General features: G+C 41.0%; 1 protein-coding gene across 1 annotated transcript in view; it reads right to left on the bottom strand.

Moving 5' to 3' along the window:
* Window positions 1–3,743, bottom strand: part of lamb2l (laminin, beta 2-like) — an 82,743-nt gene extending 79,000 nt beyond the window's left edge. The window contains exon 1 of the mRNA XM_057820059.1: window positions 3,562–3,743. The gene's annotated coding sequence lies outside the window, so the exon portion shown is untranslated. The remainder of the gene's footprint in view (window positions 1–3,561) is intronic.
* Between the last annotated feature and the right edge of the window lie 11,294 nt (window positions 3,744–15,037).

Genomic DNA, 15,037 nt, shown 5'->3' with positions numbered 1-15,037 from the left:
GAAAGAAGCGACCCCGCAGCTGGCCAAGCGGCGACTAGCTTTGCTATGCTACATTACTTTTTTAAAAAATTTTAGTGGGTGAGGGTGGGACTTGCATGCAACTTCTGCTCCACAAAACAGTCGGTTGACAAAAAAATGACACATACACATACACTGTTATTTTATCATTGCAAAATAGAAGTAGTTAAAAAAAACTTTTTCGTTCACCATGTAAAAATAATGCAATGCTATTTTACGTGTAGCATCACAGCACCACGCTGTGACGCTCCACGCTACCTCCCTTCCTGGGAGGGAGGTATTTCGTCTTCTATTTGTCCGGTGAATGAGTGCGCCTTTCATCCACGTGATGCTACTCGGAAAGTCCGGTTGGCACAGTGTGAATGCTGAACTTTTTCAACAACTGATTTGCAAGTGTTGCTGTGAGGTAACTTTCCAACAGGACCCTAGTCCTCTTGTTCGAGTGTGAAAGCGCCCTAAAATATTCTCAAGGTGACACCTACAGTAGGCAGACAACCATTCGCACCATCACTGCGTGGGAACTGATCCCACACCACCTGCGCAGGAGTCAGGCGAATGTACCACTACATTATCAGCAACTATGTGGAAAGAATGAAAATTGGAGTTTTAAAGACAGCCAAAGTGTGTCGCTATCAAATTTGTTGCATTTGTTCATATAGAGAACACTCTTGTCGCGGAAAATCTAGTCAACCTTTGGCCAGTAACCTTGCTTTAATTTGGTACTTGTAGTTTATGGTAAGTACACTGGCCACCTAACACTCAGCTTTGTTTATTATGACTCAGGTAGTGATAGAACTGTTAGCACGCAACTGACAATAATATAACAACTGCCAACTGATAGCAGTGGATGGAAGGTTGAACATTACTACAATGAATCTTTTTACAGAAAAGTACAGTAAACCTTCATCAATGCTGCTAGTAACAGTTCCAGTAATCAGCTAAGAGCAGAAAGACCCGTGATACTATAATGGCTTACAGCGGTCCGCGTCGCATTTGCTACCGGGCCGCAAAAGAAGTAATAATTTATTAACGACTGCATTCTGGCCAAATTAACTTTGGCCTGTGCCCCTTAACACACCAATATACCTGTCTGCAAGCAGTACATCTTGTTTTGTATATCTATGTGCGCTTGTCCTTGATAATAATGTATGATGTAGGGCGGGCGCATCACATTTGTACCCGGAAATAATTAGCCCCCACACTAGAATGACTGAAAACCAGATGTCTTTGGACAGATTTTTTTACGGGGAAAACGGCACCTGACGAGCCAGAAGATGAGCCTACAACCTCGACGAAAAGAAAATCTATGCTACTTCCCAATCACTAAAGACCCACGAACTGCGAAGGAGTGGATTCGTGACCCGTTTGTGAATAAACTTGTAGAGCTCGCAAATGACGGCGACCTTAAACGTACATTTGAAACAACAACTCTACCGAAGTTCTGTATTAAAGTCATTCCGGAATATCCTGACATCGCTAGGAGAGCACTGAAAACCGTGCTACAATTTCCAACATCATATCTCTGTGAAGCGAGCTTCTCTCACGCTCCCATCACACCTAGATGGGACCATCTCCCACTGATTCAGCGGGTGAGTTATACTTCCCCTGCACTTAACACGACGGGGCTAAATACAAATGTTATTTTATTTGCTGTATTTTTCTGCCGCACATTGCCGGTGTTCTGAAAAATTTTGCATGCGCGTAACATTAAAAACGGCCACGAATGCAGCAATTCCAAAGCAAACACTACAATTGTTCTTTAATGGAAGGAATTTTAACTTACGTTTGCCATGTTAGCTGCACTCAACAACGGCACACAGCTCTCTCGCTTAATGACTTCACTGTGTCGTTAAGCATTAATTTACGCCATTTTCATGTTGCGCATGTATGTTTATGATGCAAATAGTTTTTTAGCACCGTTGGATAATGTGAGAGTCCAACTGAATATAAAAGAGGGCTATTTTTTCCGTCACAAAAGCTTTGGGAGCCAAATTTTATAAGGGTGTAAAATTTGACAGAACACCGGTCCGTGAAAAAAACACCCAAATTACACCGGTCCCTGGTGCAAAAAAGGTTGGGGACCCCTGGTTTACATTATATACCAAACCTTGCAAAGGTCAAACACATTGGATTTTGGTACTTACCAATAAATAAGGTCATTTACCACATTTCAACCTTTTCATGTACTCATTGAAAAAAATTAACCCTTGTTACAGGGCGTTCATTCAACTCATCGGTTGCCACTGACAGCGCGACACGTATAATCTATTTTGACCGAGAGGGGCGAGTGAACAGTCAAAATGGATTAGACATCTAGTGCTGTCACTGGCCCTGAAACATAAGCTTTCAGTCAATCATCCCGGTTCTTTTATCTCCATCAATGTTATGCAATGAGTTAAATAATTCCAAGAAATAAAGAAATAACTTTTTGTGTTTGGGCCATATTATGGGTAGGACATTTGTGTCTAAATCATTAAATCCCCAAAAATTTTTTCCTATTTTCAATCAAAGAAAAAATAATTGTTGCCCTCCGCTAATTTTTGTTGATTATATGCAAAGCAAATGACCGTCTAAGGTGCTATTCACATGATCCGTTCGAAAAAATTTTTTGACGCCATTATAAAAAAAAATTTTTTTTCTCATTTCATTCATTTTTTTGCAGTTTTATTGCTTTACAACTTTTATATATTAAATGTATATATAGGAAAGTCAATTTCATGCAATGACACTTTTCGTCCACCGGGGGGGCTGTCCCCCCCTTAAAATCCGCTTATGATTACTTCAACGAAGGCGCGCTAATCGACAGAACACCCGAACCTGTTTTTATTTTATTTTTATTAAGTTTTTATCAACATTTTATTCATTTATTCTTTTATTTATAATTTTAATTAAATTTATATATATTATAATACTTAATATAAATTATTAATAAATTAGTACATGTATTATACAGTATTATATTATTATATACTGTTTACAATGGCTAATATATTATTTTTAATGACTACTTGCTCTTATAAGAAGGGCTAAAAGATTAAGTGTCAACCTTTGAATTTCTGTCCAATGTAGTGACTACAGTCCCTGAAAAGGTTATTACTATAGTCAACTAAATAATTTGGTTCTTTTAACGCTACATGAAAACATGGCATGTGGACCTTCATGGTAATATGGCAAATCTACTTTTTTTTTCTCCAGCAATCAAACTGCCTTCCTTTTAATCTCAACAGCAAACATTTAACTCCCTTAAAATGTTTCCCAACTATTTTATTCATGTATTAAATAATTCGCCCCACTGAAACCACGCCAGACATGCTAACGCTTGATAAATTAAACAAGTACAACAGGACAGCACGGAACGCTAACTCTGAAAAAAGTACAATTAATACGTTTACTGTCGCGGAATGTCGAGTGAACTTGACATTTCAGCGTTCAACGAGCAATAAAGAAGTCACTTTCATATAGTCATCACTGTCATGTAAGAAATTTAAAAAATGGTCTTTCATTGACGAAGGTTTTGAATGAAGCAGTCATTTTTCGGCTCACCTGTTCTCTGACTTCCCACGCACGCTTTGCTCCTGGCTCTCCACTGTCCAGTTGTCTGTCCACTCCCACACCTCCCTCGAGAGAGAGCTCAATGTCCGGGCTGTTCAAGCCAGCGGACACAGCGGAGGTGCGCAGGAGCAATCGTCGTTAGATGGCTGCAATATACGGTCTTCTGGGAGAGGGGCGCAGGTTGGTTCCTTGGAAGTGCTGGACCCCACCCAGCACAATGAGGACCGCCCACTGCTTCAGGTAAAGATTACTCATATATTCCTGTTTCAGAAATGTTTAGGTAGGTGCGAAGGGAAGCTGTACACTCCAACCCCTCCGACAAATCAAAATGGAAATGAATGTTTTTATTTTATATACATTTATAGGTCTATGCATGCATTATATTTACAGTGTAATACAGCACCTACATACAGTGGTATGAAAAATTATCTGAACCTTTTGGAATTTCTCACATTTTTGCATAAAATCGCCATCAAATTTGATCTGATCTTTGTCAAAATCACACAGATGAAAAAACTGCCTGCTTTTACTAAAACCACCCGAACATTCATAGGTGTTCATATTTTAATGAGGATAGTATGCAAACAATGTCAGAAGGGAGAAAAATAAGTGAACCATCACATTTAGCTTCCTGTAGCTGCAGATTAGTCTGGTGCATCGATCAGGACTAATCTTGGCCCATTCTTCTTTACAAACTGCTGTAGTTCAGGCAGATTCCTGGGATGTCTGACATGAATCGTTGTCTTTAGGTCATGCCACAGTATCTCAAAGGGGTTGAAGTCTGGACTATGACTTGGCCACTCCAGAACGTGTATTTTGTTCTTGTGAAACCATTCTGAAGTTGATTTACTTCTGTGTTTTAGATCATTGTCTTGTTGCAGCATCCATGCTCTTTTTAGCTTCGTCTGACAGGCAGCCTCCAGTTTTTCTGCAAGACATCCTGATAAGTTTTTGAAATCATTCTTCCATTCATGATTGCAAGTTGTCCAGGCCCTGAGGTAGCAAAACAGCCCCAAATTATGATGCTCCCTCCACCATGCTTCACGGCGAGGGTGAGGTGTTGATGTTGGTGAGCTGTTCCTTTTTTGCTCCACACATGACGTTGTGTGTTACTCACAAACAATTTAACTTTAGTTTCATCAGTCCACAAAATATTTTGCCAAAACTTCTGTGGAGTGTCCAAGGTCCTTTTTGCGAACATTAAACGAGCAACAATGTATTTTTTTTTAGACAGCAGTGGCTTCCGACATGGAGTCCTCCCGTGAACACCATTATTGGCCATTGTTTTACATACGTATAGCTGATGTCTGCACAGATATATTGGACTGTGCCAGTGATTTATGTAAGTCTTTAGTAGACACTCTAGAGTTCTTTTTCACCTCTCTGAGTATTCTGCGCTGAACTCTTGGCGTCGTCTTTGGTGGACGGTGAATCCTTGGGAGAGAAGCAACAGCGCCAAATTCTCTCCATTTATAGACAACTTATCTAACTGTTGACTGATGAACATCCAGACTTTTAGAGATGGTCTTGTATCCTTTCCCAGCTTTATACAAATCAACAATCTGAGCCATGGTGCACATCAGACAATGCTTCTCATCAAGACAATTTTTACCAGATGTGTGTTTTATAGTGGGCGGGTCAGCTTTAAAACACTCATCAGTGATTAGGCACACACCTGACTTAAATTGTTTGGTTAAAATTTGTTTGAATTGCTCTTTAAGTCTCCTTAGGCAGAGGGTTCTAGGGCTGTCCCAAACGACTAATTTCCTCTCGATTAGTCAGCCGACTATTTTTACGATTAGTCGACTAATCAAAAAAAATTTTTTTTTTTCTTACCAATTTAATAATGACATTTTTGTTAAAGCTTATTAATTCACAAAAAAAAAAAACATTTTGGAACACCTAAATTCTTTATTAACGTATAAATAAATAACATAAATATCAATAATAAATCACAAACAATGAGGTCAAATGCTGCTGGCATTAACTGGTGCAAAAAATGTAAACAGAAACACTGTGACTTCACCTTTTTAATAGGAGTCAAAACAATTCTTTTTGCGGTATGTCATTGTCTATATTGTTCTAAATGTTAAAATGAATTGCAATGTCCCGGACAATCATTTTCAGAATACTTTGTGTGAGTTCAGATGCGCTTTCCGGTGTGCATTCCGCATTTTTTTGGGAGGGGAAAAACTGTTCAACTTTTGTTTGTTTTAACCTGAAGATAACGCAGAGGGCACACTGAAATATTACCACAATTATTTTGAATGAAAGGCACACGTACCCACAGTAACAAAAATTAAGTATATAGTATTAATTAGATAGATAGTATCCTACTATATGTAAAACTTTATAATATTAAATAACTAACATTAATGCAGTCATGGATTACAGTAAGCAGGCCAGTTGTGTTTCCATATATATTTTTTATATTATGTATATACAGGATATATGTATATATTTTCCCTAAGTGGGAGCTTCCATGATCCTAATAAATCTAATAATAATTTTTAAAAATATATAATTATATTAATTATTTTATTAAATAAAAATGCGCGTTGATACGACGCACATAAAGGCAACTTCCATTTAAAAAATCGTTAGAGAGTTGTATGGATTTACAATCCGCTAGCTTGTTGTTTCTTGTTGTCTTCGAAAATTATACTTGGGTGACGGCGCTTCAAGTGTTCGTTTATTATAGCCGACGTGCTACCGTGGTATGCGAGCTCAGCTTAGCAAAGAGTACTCACAGTGGCACCCTCCATATTTTCCTTGAAATAATTCCAGGCTCTGGTTATTCTGCTCCACGATCAGCAGATCGCAGGACTCGGAACTCGGAGAGTGCAAACGTAGAACGTGGACGAGCGTAGACGGCGCGCGGCCGTTGGCCGAAACGTAGACCGCGGTCCGCCTCCTCCTTTTGCTGTAGATAATCCCGCGTCGCCGTTGGCCGAAACGTGGACCGCGGCCCGCCTCCTTTTTTCGGCCGCGGCCAATCGGCTCTCCTCGCCTACGACCGCGGACGCCCGTGATTGGCTCCGCGAACGCAGACCGCGGCGGCCCGCCTCCTCCTTACGACGCGCCTGCGGTTGGCCCAAAAGACGCAATCGGCGAAAAGACCCACGCGCTCAATCGACAAGCCGAAAAGGTAAATATTGCGTATGAAATTCGCCAAAAACGATGCAAACCGAGTGTTGTTTTTCAATTACCGATTCGAGCTAACGCTAGCTAGGCTAGCTGGTGTGTGGATTGGGATAAGCCGTGTTGTGCGCGTTGCGCCGCGCTAATAATAATTAGCCGACGCGTGTAAAGTTAACGTTCAATGACTCCGTGTGCTATACGTCTTGTATTACTTGTAACTAGTCACAAATTTAACCGATAACTCATTCATTTCACTTCTGTTCAATGCATTTTTTGTTGTGACGTGATCCTCCCTAGTATGATGCCCACACTGTAATTGCTCCCTATTTGGATTACAAAAAAACACTAAACAAAACAGAAATACTGTACTACATAGACGTCATCATTTTGTAAGTGGGCCAATTTTGCATTTTCCCCAATAACTTCGTTTTTATTTGGAATTTGGGAATTATATGAACTCAAGACACCCCTCTCAACATTTTAGCATCTCTGAACATCAAGTCATTTTTCTTTTTCTAATTGCCAGCTAGGAATGGAGGCATCCTCTTCACAACCGACAAAAACGCAATTTTATTATTACCATCATCTAGAATTTTTCCTCCGTGTCATGTCCTGCTTTTGTGTTGACACTTGCCTTTGTGTTTCTCAGTGTACATCAGAAGCGATGACCGGCCACCACGCTTTGCTGCCTAAACTGCGCTTGAGAAGTACATGTACAAACAAGGTATTGTTCTGGATGCCTTTTAAACAAAAAAAAAACATCTCCTTCATTTAAAAAATGAATTGAACTATATTATTACTTCTTGTCTGATGTGTTTTTTTTTGTTTTTTTTTTTTACACCTAACAGGTAGGAAAAACTGCCTTGCCGTCACCGCAGCTCCAACAGGCCAGCAGATCCCCGGCCAGCTCACGGTGACCTTTGGGAAATACAAAGGCAAGACCTTCATGTGGCTTACGGAGGAAGATGTCGGCTATGTCAAGTAGTGAGTATATATAAGAAATTGATAATAGGCAGTGGATTGTGTGTCTTTGTTACCCAAAATAAAAAATGTCGGTTTAAAACAACTACTGCATGCTCTCTTAAAAAGTCTCCTCGATGGCCACGTGAAGGAGAGGCAACGACAGAAGGGAAGGTGCGACACCAAAACTGGGGAGTGGAGGCTGAAGGAGCAGCTTCTACGCTACGTGGATATGTTCCCTCCGGTGTCATGCCACTTGGAGCAGAACATCGACCGGGCCATCTGCGGGCATGGCCGCTTCCGGTCCTTCACGTTCGAGGATATGTGGCAGTTTTATGACTTCTCCAAGCTCATCCGTAACGATCTCCAGGCCGAAAGCGCAGAAGAATGGAAGATGGCCCAGGAAGCCTTCTGCTTTGTGCGTCAGTGGCTACTGATGACGGAGTAGGACATCAATGTCACGTTAAGAGATTTCGATTGTACATCCTCACAAAGGAGGAGGAGGTTAGTAGGTCGATTAAAAAATAACATAATTTCCTTTGCCAGTGTTTTAATGCATTTCAGGGCTTACCCGTGATATTTATTTTTTGTTCTGTAGCGAGCTAAAGGCAAAGTTGCACCAGCTACGCCCCTCACGTCAGCTTGTGCATCAGCATTAGCAGCATTATCAACATGACCTGCTGTAGCAAATACACCATCATCACCAGCGGCAGTAGCAGCAGCACAACAACAAGCACCACCACCACAAGGTGATGATGAAGACTGGCAATGTAAAATACTACGCGCCTGGGCGCTTTGTGGCCAATCCGCACAGGGTCAAAAAAAATATTCCAAAAAAAAAAAAAAACAAACAAAAACTACACGGTCAAGGCGTCCACGTCCAAAGGACTTTCTGGCAGGTCTTTTGAAAACTTTGTAAATTTTAAGGAGGCGGTCAATGACCTTGTAAAATAAAACACATTGATATGTACTTCATGTCTCAGCTACTTTTTACACACACAAATATGCAGTATGTTCGGAATAGCATATAGTCCTGTATATTGTGCACTTTCCCAATGAGTGCAGACAGAAAATTAAAAACCTAGTCCTTATTTCTCAACACTTCAATATCTGCAAAACACTTGCTTATCATTAAACTTATTTAAGACTCAATACAGGCTGCTTAACTTTTACTGTGTACTATAGCTCCTTTATTGAAATACAAGAAAAAAACTGGAATTTGAGTGTTATAACAAATACATTTAAAGCATAGAGATTGGGAAAAGTCCTAATGCCCTTAATTGAAAGTGGAGAAAAAATAGGCCAAGACAACACAACAGCTAAAACGCAGTAATGATGAAATCTATAATGCTGCGCTTCGGACTACGACGTCACTTGAGGGAAACAACGTCAAACTTTGGTCCCGCCCTCCCGCAGCCTCTGAACAGATGCTCAACCACCCTGCGGAATGGAAAGATGCCAAGACCACCCAGAGGTAACTTGTTACCTGTTGGGCAGAATGACCTCGTGAATGAAAATTTAAAACCTAGTGACTTACTTCTAATGGAATACTAGTTTCTTAACACTTGTATATCTGATTAACACTTGCATATTGCAGTTTGCTATTGGCGTAGTTCAGGAGTCAGCTATCTTATTTATTTCAACATCATCCTTCGTACACTGCTTAGTTTAAATTTATTTTTAGGTAGTAGTAGTGTATATTATTTATTTATGTATTGACATTAATTTATTGTGTGATGCACTGATAGGGTGTTGCTATTTTTAATGTCATTGTACTATTTGAATGACAAAGCCTATTCTATTCTAACATTCAAACAGCCGTATTCAACCGCCTGCTACTACCACAGAAAAGACAACACACACAAATTGACCTAAAATATGAATGAATCAGCTCATCTGTGAATACGTATTTTATATAACAAACAAGGCATTTAGGATTCTTTTACATTGGCCAAAAACACACTTCCTTAAAATAAATTCCTATATGTAATCTTTAAAAAGCTTTGAAATGTCATAAATATTCTTAATTCCAGAATAAATATGGTTCAAAACATTATTTGAAAGCAATTTTTTTTATTTAGGTAAAAAATGAACAACTTTTAGATGTATGTGCTTAATAAGAACAAATGGCAATATTTACTGAAGTAAGTAAGTGGAATAATCTCACATTCATCTGTTAGTCTTTAACGCGCAAAACAAGATGGTGAAAATGATTTGACTAGACTATGTGGGCCTAAAGTGCAGTAAGCAACCGGAATTAGTGCTCATTGTTTAAATACACTTTAAACTCATTCATAAACTGTTTTACAAAAAACTCACAGCTGCCACCCTGGAGGGGATGTTCAATTGGAGTGGGTTCGGTCACACACAGATTGCAGACCGGAAGGAGTACTGGCCAATCAGAGCAGGGTTGGGGTTCCACCCCACAGTCTGGACTGATGACCAATCAGAGAGGGCGTATTTAATTGTAGGGCAGAATTGATACAAATCAGTCAACGTTTCGCGATTTGAAGACAGAGGCCGCATCGCGCTCGACCTTTGACCCTTGACTCTAAAGTTTGGCCCCGGACCTCAACGTTGAGCGCAGGTGTCGCTAGAGTTCGATTGCACTTCACGTGGGAGGAGGCCCGATCGCAGGACTCGGAACTCGGAGAGTGCAAACGTAGAACGTGGACGAGCGTAGACGGCGCGCGGCCGTTGGCCGAAACGTAGACCGCGGTCCGCCTCCTCCTTTTGCTGTAGATTATCCCGCGTCGCCGTTGGCCGAAACGTGGACCGCGGCCCGCCTCCTTTTTTCGGCCGCGGCCAATCGGCTCTCCTCGCCTACGACCGCGGACGCCCGTGATTGGCTCCGCGAACGCAGACCGCGGCGGCCCGCCTCCTCCTTACGACGCGCCTGCGGTTGGCCCAAAAGACGCAATCGGCGAAAAGACCCACGCGCTCAATCGACAAGCCGAAAAGGTAAATATTGTGTATGAAATTCGCCAAAAACGATGCAAACCGAGTGTTGTTTTTCAATTACCGATTCGAGCTAACGCTAGCTAGGCTAGCTGGTGTGTGGATTGGGATAAGCCGTGTTGTGCGCGTTGCGCCGCGCTAATAATAATTAGCCGACGCATGTAAAGTTAACGTTCAATGACTCCGTGTGCTATACGTCTTGTATTACTTGTAACTAGTCACAAATTTAACCGATAACTCATTCATTTCACTTCTGTTCAATGCATTTTTTGTTGTGACGTGATCCTCCCTAGTATGATGCCCACACTGTAATTGCTCCCTATTTGGATTACAAAAAAACACTAAACAAAACAGAAATACTGTACTACATAGACGTCATCATTTTGTAAGTGGGCCAATTTTGCATTTTCCCCAATAACTTCGTTTTTATTTGGAATTTGGGAATTATATGAACTCAAGACACCCCTCTCAACATTTTAGCATCTCTGAACATCAAGTTATTTTTCTTTTTCTAATTGCCAGCTAGGAATGGAGGCATCCTCTTCACAACCGACAAAAACGCAATTTTATTATTACCATCATCTAGAATTTTTCCTCCGTGTCATGTCCTGCTTTTGTGTTGACACTTGCCTTTGTGTTTCTCAGTGTACATCAGAAGCGATGACCGGCCACCACGCTTTGCTGCCTAAACTGCGCTTGAGAAGTACATGTACAAACAAGGTATTGTTCTGGATGCCTTTTAAACAAAAAAAAACATCTCCTTCATTTAAAAAATGAATTGAACTATATTATTACTTCTTGTCTGATGTGTTTTTTTTTTTTTTTTTTTTACACCTAACAGGTAGGAAAAACTGCCTTGCCGTCACCGCAGCTCCAACAGGCCAGCAGATCCCCGGCCAGCTCACGGTGACCTTTGGGAAATACAAAGGCAAGACCTTCATGTGGCTTACGGAGGAAGATGTCGGCTATGTCAAGTAGTGAGTATATATAAGAAATTGATAATAGGCAGTGGATTGTGTGTCTTTGTTACCCAAAATAAAAAATGTCGGTTTAAAACAACTACTGCATGCTCTCTTAAAAAGTCTCCTCGATGGCCACGTGAAGGAGAGGCGACGACAGAAGGGAAGGTGCGACACCAAAACTGGGGAGTGGAGGCTGAAGGAGCAGCTTCTACGCTACGTGGATATGTTCCCTCCGGTGTCATGCCACTTGGAGCAGAACATCGACCGGGCCATCTGCGGGCATGGCCGCTTCCGGTCCTTCACGTTCGAGGATATGTGGCAGTTTTATGACTTCTCCAAGCTCATCCGTAACGATCTCCAGGCCGAAAGCGCAGAAGAATGGAAGATGGCCCAGGAAGCCTTCTTCTTTGTGCGTCAGTGGCTACTGATGACGGAGTAGGACATCAATGTCACGTTAAGAGATTTCGATTGTACATCCTCACAAAGGAGGAGGAGGTTAGTAGGTCGATTAAAAAATAACATAATTTCCTTTGCCAGTGTTTTAATGCATTTCAGGGCTTACCCTTGATATTTATTTTTTGTTCTGTAGCGAGCTAAAGGCAAAGTTGCACCAGCTACGCCCCTCACGTCAGCTTGTGCATCAGCATTAGCAGCATTGTCAACATGACCTGCTGTAGCAAATACACCATCATCAGCAGCGGCAGTAGCAGCAGCACAACAACAAGCACCACCACCACAAGGTGATGATGAAGACTGGCAATGTAAAATACTACGCGCCTGGGCGCTTTGTGGCCAATCCGCACAGGGTAAAAAAAAATATTCCAAAAAAAAAAAAAAACAAACAAAAACTACACGGTCAAGGCGTCCACGTCCAAAGGACTTTCTGGCAGGTCTTTTGAAAACTTTGTAAATTTTAAGGAGGCGGTCAATGACCTTGTAAAATAAAACACATTGATATGTACTTCATGTCTCAGCTACTTTTTACACACACAAATATGCAGTATGTTCGGAATAGCATATAGTCCTGTATATTGTGCACTTTCCCAATGAGTGCAGACAGAAAATTAAAAACCTAGTCCTTATTTCTCAACACTTCAATATCTGCAAAACACTTGCTTATCATTAAACTTATTTAAGACTCAATACAGGCTGCTTAACTTTTACTGTGTACTATAGCTCCTTTATTGAAATACAAGAAAAAAACTGGAATTTGAGTGTTATAACAAATACATTTAAAGCATAGAGATTGGGAAAAGTCCTAATGCCCTTAATTGAAAGTGGAGAAAAAATAGGCCAAGACAACACAACAGCTAAAACGCAGTAATGATGAAATCTATAATGCTGCGCTTCGGACTACGACGTCACTTGAGGGAAACAACGTCAAACTTTGGTCCCGCCCTCCCGCAGCCTCTGAACAGATGCTCAACCACCCTGCGGAATGGAAAGATGCCAAGACCACCCAGAGGTAACTTGTTACCTGTTGGGCAGAATGACCTCGTGAATGAAAATTTAAAACCTAGTGACTTACTTCTAATGGAATACTAGTTTCTTAACACTTGTATATCTGATTAACACTTGCATATTGCAGTTTGCTATTGGCGTAGTTCAGGAGTCAGCTATCTTATTTATTTCAACATCATCCTTCGTACACTGCTTAGTTTAAATTTATTTTTAGGTAGTAGTAGTGTATATTATTTATTTATGTATTGACATTAATTTATTGTGTGATGCACTGATAGGGTGTTGCTATTTTTAATGTCATTGTACTATTTGAATGACAAAGCCTATTCTATTCTAACATTCAAACAGCCGTATTCAACCGCCTGCTACTACCACAGAAAAGACAACACACACAAATTGACCTAAAATATGAATGAATCAGCTCATCTGTGAATACGTATTTTATATAACAAACAAGGCATTTAGGATTCTTTTACATTGGCCAAAAACACACTTCCTTAAAATAAATTCCTATATGTAATCTTTAAAAAGCTTTGAAATGTCATAAATATTCTTAATTCCAGAATAAATATGGTTCAAAACATTATTTGAAAGCAATTTTTTTTATTTAGGTAAAAAATGAACAACTTTTAGATGTATGTGCTTAATAAGAACAAATGGCAATATTTACTGAAGTAAGTAAGTGGAATAATCTCACATTCATCTGTTAAATAGTCTTTAACGGGCAAAACATGATGGAGAAAATGATTTGACTAGACTATGTGGGCCTAAAGTGCAGTAAGCAACCGGAATTAGTGCTCATTGTTTAAATACACTTTAAACTCATTCATAAACTGTTTAACAAAAAACTCACAGCTGCCACCCTGGAGGGGATGTTCAATTGGAGTGGGTTCGGTCACACACAGATTGCAGACCGGAAGGAGTACTGGCCAATCAGAGCAGGGTTGGGGTTCCACCCCACAGTCTGGACTGATGACCAATCAGAGAGGGCGTATTTAATTGTAGGGCAGAATTGATACAAATCAGTCAACGTTTCGCGATTTGAAGACAGAGGCCGCATCGCGCTCGACCTTTGACCCTTGACTCTAAAGTTTGGCCCCGGACCTCAACGTTGAGCGCAGGTGTCGCTAGAGTTCGATTGCACTTCACGTGGGAGGAGGCCCCTTTTTTGGCTTTATGCCGCGCTCACGTGTAACCATCTCTGCCCTTTTTGGAAATTGGCGGTGTTTTCAACTCCTCACCGGCGATTCACTTGGCTTGTTGTCATCGGTTCGTCTGGGTTCGTCCGTTTTCCTCCTCGGGAAGGCGGCGGCGTGCATAAAAACACCGAGAGGCGTCGGATGGCTCTTTAAGGATACTTTTATTGACCAAAACAAAAACGTGGGGGATGAAGCCACTCAACTCGGCGCTACCCGCAGACTTTTCCAACTCATCGATCTCACTCCCTCTCTCTCGCTCGCTCGCCCACTTTCTTCCTCTTTGCTCAATCTGACAACGCCGGTCACATTGAAATAACAGCGGCCCTCTTGGGGGTGCCAGTAAGAACATCTGTGTGATTTTGACAAAGATCAGATCACATTTGATGGTGATTTTATGCAGAAATGTGAGAAATTCCAAAAGGTTCAGATACTTTTTCATACCTCTGTAACAACACCTGACCTGTTCTGAAAAACATCAAGAAAACTACAAAATGCCATTTCTGGTGAAATTGCGTGGGGATGCTTTGCTCTGCCGTGGTCTAGTTCACGTAGATTTTCACTCACTTCCTATTAATTTTGGAGCTTTTACGGGCCACTTTCTTGTCTAATCCATTTTGACAGGGAGGGTCGATTGCTTCCAGACTAATTGGCTGCCATGGACAGCGCTAGACGTCTAGTTCATTTTGATTGTGAGGGACAATTGCTACCAGCCCTCCAGTTAAATTTGATTGGACGTCTATTGCCATCAATGGGAGTCAAACATGGTCACTCAATGCCAGCCTTCTG

The sequence above is a fragment of the Corythoichthys intestinalis genome, chromosome 2, assembly GCF_030265065.1.
Source record: "Corythoichthys intestinalis isolate RoL2023-P3 chromosome 2, ASM3026506v1, whole genome shotgun sequence".
Taxonomy (NCBI): Eukaryota; Metazoa; Chordata; class Actinopteri; order Syngnathiformes; family Syngnathidae; genus Corythoichthys; species Corythoichthys intestinalis.
The sequence above is the reverse complement of the archived record's forward strand: the minus strand, read 5'-3'. Positions and strand labels throughout refer to the sequence as shown.